Consider the following 9,071-nt stretch of genomic DNA (forward strand, 5'->3'; position numbering starts at 1 on the left):
TGAAGTAAAATAAGAGTTCCTTGAGCACACAGCACTTTGATGCACAACAGGCGATCTGATAACCTAGATGGTCACTAAGTGACTAACAGTAGGTGGTGTAGACAACGTGGAGATGCTGGACAGTGGGAAGATTCACTTCCTTGGTGAGATGGAGTGAGACGGCATGAGATTTCATAGCACTACTTAGAACGGTGTGGAATTTCAAACTTATCAATTGTTTATTTCTGGAATTTTCCCTTTAGTGAAACCAAGGAAAGCAAAATCACAGATAAAGGGGATTTCTGAATATATAAACAAAAAGCATTTACTGAATACAAGAATAAACTATTTCTGCTCCTCTCTGGCTTAAAACTATTCTGAGAGTTCCCCTTAAGAAGATAGCACCTGTTAAATGGAAAAGTGATTAGCTATTATAAGTTTAGAAAAAACACAACAAACTGCCATAGAATCTTTTTTCATAAAAATCCTTAAAACGAGAATGAACTAATCACTTTCATTCATTTCGTGTTAGCGTGTATTGTGCCCCGTCTTTTTAAAGATGGTGTCATCCCGGCAAAGCTGAATGAGACATGAAGCCTACCCTCTCTTCCTGTTCCAGAAAGCTCCTGGTTAGAATTTTACTAAAGGAACTCCCCTTAACGTACTCTTCCTGTAAAACTTTCTTTCTCCCTCATCACCTTCAAGAATTGTCTCTTTATTTGTATTTTATTTGAATGCTTGCTGGTCTTATTTGTTGAATATAATGTTTCATTTATTATAAACTGCCTCACCATGAATAGCATTAATTTAGAGAACCCAGCTTACAATGCCCTGTGTAACCTGATATAAAACCCAAGTGAAAAATCTCAAATCCAATAGATAGAGATCTAGATAGGGTTCCTCCAGTCTCCACACTATTGACCTCTGGGCTGGAAAGTTCTGTTGTGGGGGATGTTTAGCAGCATCCCTGGGCTGTACCCTCTAGATGCCAACAGCACCTCCCCCACCCAGAAACTTCACAAGCAAGCGCTAGGGAGTAGGTGAGGACAGGAAGGACAGGGCTTCCATCCGATTGCACAAACTAGCGCCAGTAGGAAGTTGTCCTTTTTACTTCCATTTATTACATTGCACAGTAGGAATCAATGCCCTCATTGTGTGCGTTCAGTCCAACAGTCCCTAAACTAAATCTGACAAAGGCTGGCAGCATATTAAATATCCTGCCCCCAGTGGTGAATGCAGATTGGAATTAGTTTTGTTCCACCCGCCTAATGGTCTAAAACAATGTTTCTACTGGGAGCCTGTTAGATATGCAAATTCTGGGCCTCACCTCAGACTTGAGTCAGAATCCCTTGGGCTGGAGCCCTGGAATCTGTGTTTTAACAAGCTTTCCAAGTGATTCTTAAGTATGCTAAAGTTTGAAGTAAACTGTTATAGGATACACGCATGCCCTCATAACTGTGGCCTAGACTCATGATCCCCATGAGGGTTGCCTAGTCTATTTAACTGGGCCTGTGCTCCAAATACTTCAGTTTGCAGAATCAAATGGAAGCCCTGCCCTGAAGCTCCACCCTCAAGGCCCAAACCCTAACCCATTTCCTTCTGCTATATTTATTTCTCCCTAGAGACTGGATACTCTCAGTGTCCCTCAGTCCTGATTAATGCATTGTTTCACAGAAATGGACACCGAAAACCATAAAAATTACTACCTACAGTAGTACTATCACTCACTAGAAATTCTGGAAGCCACTTCTGATTTGCTCAGAGATCAGCGTTGACCCAGATTTAGGTAAAATACTTGGATCATTGTGATTTTGATTATTGTCCACCAGACTTAATGACATCCCAGTCAAATTGGGCTCCTAGCCCTGGCCACATGCAGTGTTGCATCACTCTTCCCTGAGGAGTCCCTTATTCAAGTACCAGCAGGCTTCATAGCAAGGCCTAAGTCAGTTATGATCTTACATCACTGGTAGACACTTGGGCTTAGAGACTTTACAGTATGAAGTTCTCTGGTGTGTCAGGATGCTGGAGAACCCAAGAATTTAGTAGGATTTGGCCCAACAACACCACAGTCTTTCCTGGAAAAAAAAGTCCTTGCAGAAATTTTCCATTTCAATTTTCATTTTTTTTTAAATAAAATAATTTCCTTCCAAGTTATATATAGGTGGAATCTGTGGTGTAGGGCAGGGGTCACCAACCCTTGGGCTATAGACCAGTGTTGACCCATGGCCTGTTAGGAACTGCACCGCACAGCAGGAGGTGAGCAGCTGGGGAGTGAGCATGACCACCTGAGCACCTCCTCGTGTAACATCAGCGGCGCATTAGATCCTCATAGGAGCACGAACCCTATTGTGAACTGCACGTGTGGGGGATCTAGGTTGCATGTTCCTTATGAGACTCTAACTGATGCTTGATGATCTGAGGTGGAAGAGTTTCATTTTGAAACCATCCTCATCCCCGGCCCCATCCGTGGAAAAATCATCTTCCAAAATGGGGTCACGGTGCCAAAAAGACTGGGGACTGCTGGCGTAGGGGGTTTCACAGCAACAGCGTAGCTGGAGTGAAGGGGTCAGCATTGGGAAGGAAGGAAGTTTTACTCTATTGACTGGAAAGTTAGGTTGGAGCAGATTATTGACTACAATTTGCTTTGCATTTGAGAAGTTTGGACATTATTTGTTAGATAATAGAGAGTTATTGAAGGATGTGTACGTGTGTGTGTTTATTTTTCTTCTCCCAAAGGGAAAGCAGAGTATAGCCTCCACCCAGGTCAAATGATAGAAAATTTCCAATATCAGCTGAGCACAGTGGCTCACGCTTGTAAGCCCAGCACTTTGGGAGGCTGAGGGGGGCGGATCACCTGAGGTTAGGAGTTCGAGACCAGCCTGGCCAACGTGATAAAATCCTGTCTCTACTAAAAATACACAATTAGCCGCGAGTGGTGGTGTATGCCTGTAATCCCAGCTACTCAGGAGGCTGAGGCAGGGGAATTGCTTGAACCCAGGAGGTGGAGGTTGCGGTGAGCCGAGATCACACCACTGCACTCCAGCCTAGGAGACAGAGCGAGACTCCATCTCGGAAAAAAAAAAAAAAAAAAAAAAAAATTAGAAAATTTCCAATATCCAGAAGTTCCCCTCCTGTCCCATTCTAGTAACTACTTCCTTTCTTCTCCCTAAAATAAACCACTCTCCTGATTTCTGACACAGGTTATTACTTTTGACTGTTTTAGAAATTGATGTAAAAAAGCTGACTTTTTTTCATTGTTGTGTAGTATTGCATTGCATGAACACCCCACAATTTATTCATCCAGTCTACTAGACTGGGTTGATGCCAATTGATCCTATTATGAATAATACTCCTATAAATGCTCCTGTACCTTTCTTTTATGTCTGTGGTCATACATTTTCGTTTGATATATATCTAGTTGTGAAATGGATGCAATATAGGGTGTGTGTGTGTGTTCAACTTTAGGAGATAATACCAAAGAGTTTTCCAAAGTAATTTTAACAGTTGAAATTTCCACCAGCCTTGACAGATCTGAAACAGGGACAGGATCAACACTATGTTTTGGGACGCTTAATCCAGCTGCAACATACAAGATGGTTTAGGTGTGGTTATTTTAGAACACAGGGAGGGGAAACATTATTGTGAGAGCCCAGGTGAAAAAGAATATAATCTTGAACTTGAAGGAGAGAGGAAAGGCTAGGACAGAGATTAGAGACACTGTGGAGTTTAGGTTGGTAGGTAATTGGAGAGGGAATCATAAGTGAAAATGACGTTTTAAACCTGAGTGAATGGGAGACTGTGGCGTCAGGAGAAAGAGGTGTCTGGGACAATAATGAGTGTAGGCTGAGTTAAGACGAGGTTAGGTTGCTTATGGGAATCTAAGGGAAGGTGTCTAAGAGACAACTAGAAACCCTAGTAGTCTGTTTTCATGCTGCTGATAAAGATATACCCGAGACTGGGCAATTGACAAAAGAAAGAGGTTTAATTGGATTTGCACATGGCTGAGGAAGCCTCACAATCATAGTGGAAGGCAAGGAAGAGCAAGCCACTTCTTAATTGGATGGCAGCAGGCAAAGAAAGAGAGGTTGTGCTGGGGCATTCCTCTTTTTAAAAACATCAGATCTAGTGAGACTTATTCACTATCACAAGAACAGCACAGGAAAGACTTGCCCCGTAATTCAGTTACCTCCCACTGGGTCCCTCCCACAACATGTGGGAATTCAAGATGAGATTTGGGTGGGGCACAGCCAAACCATATCAAAACAGAGCTCAAGAATTTGTCCAGGGCGGGGAGAGCATTAGGGAAAAGACCTAACACATGCTGGGCTTAATACCTAGGTGATGGGTTGGTAGGTGCAGCAGACCACCATGGCACACGTTTACCTATGTAACAAACCTGCACATCTTGCACATGTACCCTGGAATGTAAAAAAATAAAATAAAAGAATCTGTCCAGCTACTGAAGCAATTTCATGAGGATGCTTTTCTACATTATTATGATAGGCCTTGGTTTAGAAAACTATTATACTGGTTTAAGACTTCCCTTTATATATCTGCAGTCACCTAATTATGCTCCTAGATATTAAAATTTCACTCCCTAAGTTCAGTAAATCTCAAGTAGGATGAACTATTGTATAGATATATTCGTACAGGCTTATAAAATGTATGCCCTGTGTTTTAATGAAACCATAGGTAATACACATTTCTCCGATCTCCTTTTATATTGCCCATTTATCTACTGGCTTAGTCCAAGTTTTCATCATTTGCCTGAAGTGCTGTCCTAACTTCTTAGCTCATCTCTGGCCTTCCAGTCTCATCACCCTAAAATGTACTCTCTGCAGTGAGATCCAGAACGATCTTTGAAAAATGCATATCTGAACATCTCATTCAAAAATTGTTTGTTCCCTTTACTTGCATAATAAACAAACACCTTCCTGAGCCAGCTACTCTGATTTCTTGCCACTCCCTTATTTATATTTTGTGCTTCAGTAGTAGTTTCTCATATTCATGACTCTATTTAATGCTTTCATGCCTCTGCATATATTGTTCCTCCTGCCTAGAACACCATTCCTTTCTGTAAATATTGTTGCCATAATTCAAAATTCTGCCCTTGAAGTGTTTTTAAATGTATAGACTTAATTAATCAAGCAATGAGAAAGAGAGACAAGCGCAACTGGAGCAAAAGGAAGCTTTTCTGAACATGTGGAGTATGGATCTATGAGAATTAGGTACTGTAATTTAAAATAATGTGAGGACATTTCTTTTAGTCTCAATACAATTGTGTGATTCACTTTTCCAACCCTAACATACTGCAAAACATATTTATGATTAGTAAAATAAAATATAATAAAATGAAACATTAAGATAATGGAGAAAATGCAGATTTTTTAACATAGAATATTTAATTTATGAGGCTTGAAAGAGAATACTGCTTTAAATTTTCAATTTTTCTGAACAAATATTCTTCTTCATGCTCCCACAGCCATAACAAGAAAATTAAAAAGATTACTTAACAATACTTAAACTTATTTAAAAAAGTATTGAACACATGCAAAAATGATTATGTTATAAAAAAGACTTGTACAGATTTCTACCTTTTTTAAAACTGAGGTTATACAAATTTTGGAAAATAACATGTACATGTTGTAAAAAATGTAAATAGTTTACTCAGTAGAAGGATAAAATCCACCTCTTCTCATTCTTCTTCCAATGCCATTCTTCAGAGATAATCACATTTAAGAGTTTCTTGTGATGTTTTCCAATACTTTCTGCATTTATAAGCATGTTTAGGTACACACACATTTATACCTAAACATACTTATAAATGTGCACATACTTATACATGCTTATAAATGTATGCATGCTTATAAATGTACACATACATATATATTTTACATTTTTATATAGACTGGATCATGCTATACATATAACTTCTCAAACTACATTTTGCACTTAATAATCTATATTGGGTATTTTCCCATATCAGAACATACAGATTTACCCCATTCTTCTTAACCCCTTCATTGAATGGGTTGTATGGATGTACCACAGCCTATTTATCCAGTTCTCTGTTGATGAATATTTAGAGTGCTTTCAGGTTTTCTTCTTTACAAATGTGGTGGGATATTTTCAAAACCTAATAGTTTTGAACTGTTCGGTTGTTATCCCCCTGTTTTCTCCATTCCTTTATCCAAGTAGGTGGGGAGAGATACAGAGCGGGAGTGAAGAGTGGGGTGAGCATGCGCACTTCATGAAAGACCAGAAGCCAAGCCTGTTTACTGACAGTGTCCAGACAGAAGACTAGGCTTCAGAAAGGCATGGTAAGCACATTCCTTGACGACTCCAAGGACCCAGAAGGATATGTAATTCCAGAGCCTCTGGACCTGAAGGGATTGTGCAGACTGGGCATGGACACCTTGGCTGTAACCAATGGGGAATGATTGCTCATGATCACTGTCTGTAGGGACCTCCCCAGTGCCTTGGTCCTACTGGACAAAACTTTGTAAAGTTCTTAGAGAGTGGCTAGGAAAGGAGGAAGAGGAAAATAAGGGTCCAGGTTCTAAATGAAATTGATTTTAAAATATAAAGAAATGCAATTCAAGTTTTTGGCGTTTTGTTGATTTATTTTGCACATCTAAGCTTCTGGACTGGAATTCATACCATCTTCATAAACATTTGCAATTTTCAAGATACCAAGATATTTAATATCTCTTTATATTTAAAGTCAAACTTTAATTTTGGAGACATTTTATCCATAAGAGCCTAAATCTTTTACATTGATTAAAGAGAAAATGTGGGCTGGGTGAAGTGGCTCACATCTGTAATCCCAGCACTTTGGGAGGCCAAGGGGGGTGGATCACTTGAGGTCAGGAGTTAGAGACCAGCCTGGCCAACATAGTGAAACCCCAGGTCTACTAAAAATACAAAAATTAGCAGGGCATGGTGGCGTGTGAACCCAGCTACTTAGTAGGCTAAGGCACAAGAATCACTTGAACCTAGGAGGCTGAGATGGCAGTGAGCCAAGATCGCGCCATTGAACTCCAGCCTGGGCGACAGAGTGAGACTCCATCAAAAAAATAAAGAAAGAAAGAGAGAAAGAGAAAATGCCCATTTGAAATGGCATTCTTTTTTTAAATTTTATTATTATTATACTTTAAGTTTTAGGGTACATGTGCACAAAGTGCAGGTTTGTTACATATGTATCCATGTGCCATGTTGGTGTGCTGCACCCATTAACTCGTCATTTAGCATTAGGTATATCTCCTAATGCTGTCCCTCCCCCTCCCTCCACCCCACAACAGTGCCCGGTGTGTGATGTTCCCCTTCCTGTGGCCATGTCTTCTCATTGTTCAATTCTCACCTATGAGTGAGAACATGCGGTGTTTGGTTTTTTGTCCTTGAGATAGTTTGCTGAGAATGATGTTTTCCAGTTTCATTCGTGTCCCTACAAAGGACATGAACTCATCATTTTTTATGACTGCATAGTATTCCATGGTGTATATGTGCCACATTTTCTTAATCCAGTCTATCATTGTTGGACATTTAGGTTGGTTCCAAGTCTTTGCTATTGTGAAAAGTGCCGCAATAAACATACGTGTGCATGTGTCTTTATAGCAGCATGATTTATAATCCTTTGGGTATAGACCCAGTAATGGGATGGCTGGGTCAAATGGTATTTCTAGTTCTAGATCCCTGAGGAATCGCCACACTGACTTCCACAATGGTTGAACTAGTTTACAGTCCTACCAACAGTGCAAAAGTGTTCCTGTTTCTCCACATCCTCTCCAGCACCTGTTGTTTCCTGACTTTTTAATGATCACCATTCTAATTGGTATGAGATGGTATCTCATTGTGGTTTTGATTTGCATTTCTCTGACGGCCAGTGATGATGAGCATTTTTGCATGTGTTTTTTGGCTGCATAAATGTCTTCTTTTGAGAAGTGTCTGTTCATATCCTTTGCCCACTTTTTGATGGGGTTGTTGGTTTTTTTCTTGTAAATTTGTTTGAGTTCATTGTAGATTCTGGATATTAGCCCTTTGTCAGATGAGTAGGTTGCAAAAATTTTCTCCCATTTTTTAGGTTGCCTGTTCACTCTGATGGTAGTTTCTTTTGCTGTGCAGAAGCTCTTTAGTTTAATTAGATCCCATTTGTCAATTTTGGCTTTTGTTGCCATTGCTTTTGGTGTTTTAGACATGAAGTCCTTGCCCATGCCTGTGTCCTGAATGGTATTGCCTAGGTTTCTTCTAGGGTTTTTATGGTTTTAGGTCTAACATTTAAGTCTTTAATCCATCTTGAATTAATTTTTTTATAAGGTGTAAGGAAGGGATCCAGTTTCAGCTTTCTACATATGGCTAGCCAGTTTTCCCAGCACCATTTATTAAATAGGGAATCCTTTTCTCATTGCTTGTTTTTGTCAGGTTTGTCACAGATCAGATAGTTGTAGATATGCGGCATTATTTCTGAGGGCTCTGTTCTGTTCCATTGGTTTATATCTCTGTTTTGGTACCAGTACCATGCTGTTGTGGTTACTGTAGCCTTGTAGTATAGTTTGAAGTCAGGTAGCGTGATGCCTCCAGCTTTGTTCTTTTGACTTAGGATTGACTTGGCGATGCAGGCCCTTTTTTGGTTCCATATGAACTTTAAAGTAGTTTTTTCCAATTCTGTGAAGAAAGTCATTGGTAGCTTGATGGGGATGGCATTGAATCTATAAATTACCTTGGGCAGTATGGCCAAAATGGCGTTCTTTTATCTTGACACAGTTACCTGTGGAATTTTTGGGTATCCATTCTTTTATTTAAAAAAGAATTTCAACAAAAATAAACCATACCTTTACTAGAGTCTCAAGTTGTTAGATTTTTTCTTTTTTTTGAGACAGGGTCTCATTCTGTTACCCAGACTGGAGTGCAGTGGCACAGTCTTGGTTCACTGCAACCCCTGCCTCCTGGGTTCAAGTGATTCTCATGCCTCAACCTCCTAGTAGCTGGGATTCCAGGCTTGCACTACTACGCCCAGCTAATTTTTGTATTTTTAGTAGAGACGGGATTTCCCATGTTGGCCAGGCTGGTTTCGAACTCCTGACATCAAGTGA

This window comes from Nomascus leucogenys, chromosome 11, assembly GCF_006542625.1.
Source record: "Nomascus leucogenys isolate Asia chromosome 11, Asia_NLE_v1, whole genome shotgun sequence".
Lineage (NCBI taxonomy): Eukaryota > Metazoa > Chordata > Mammalia > Primates > Hylobatidae > Nomascus > Nomascus leucogenys.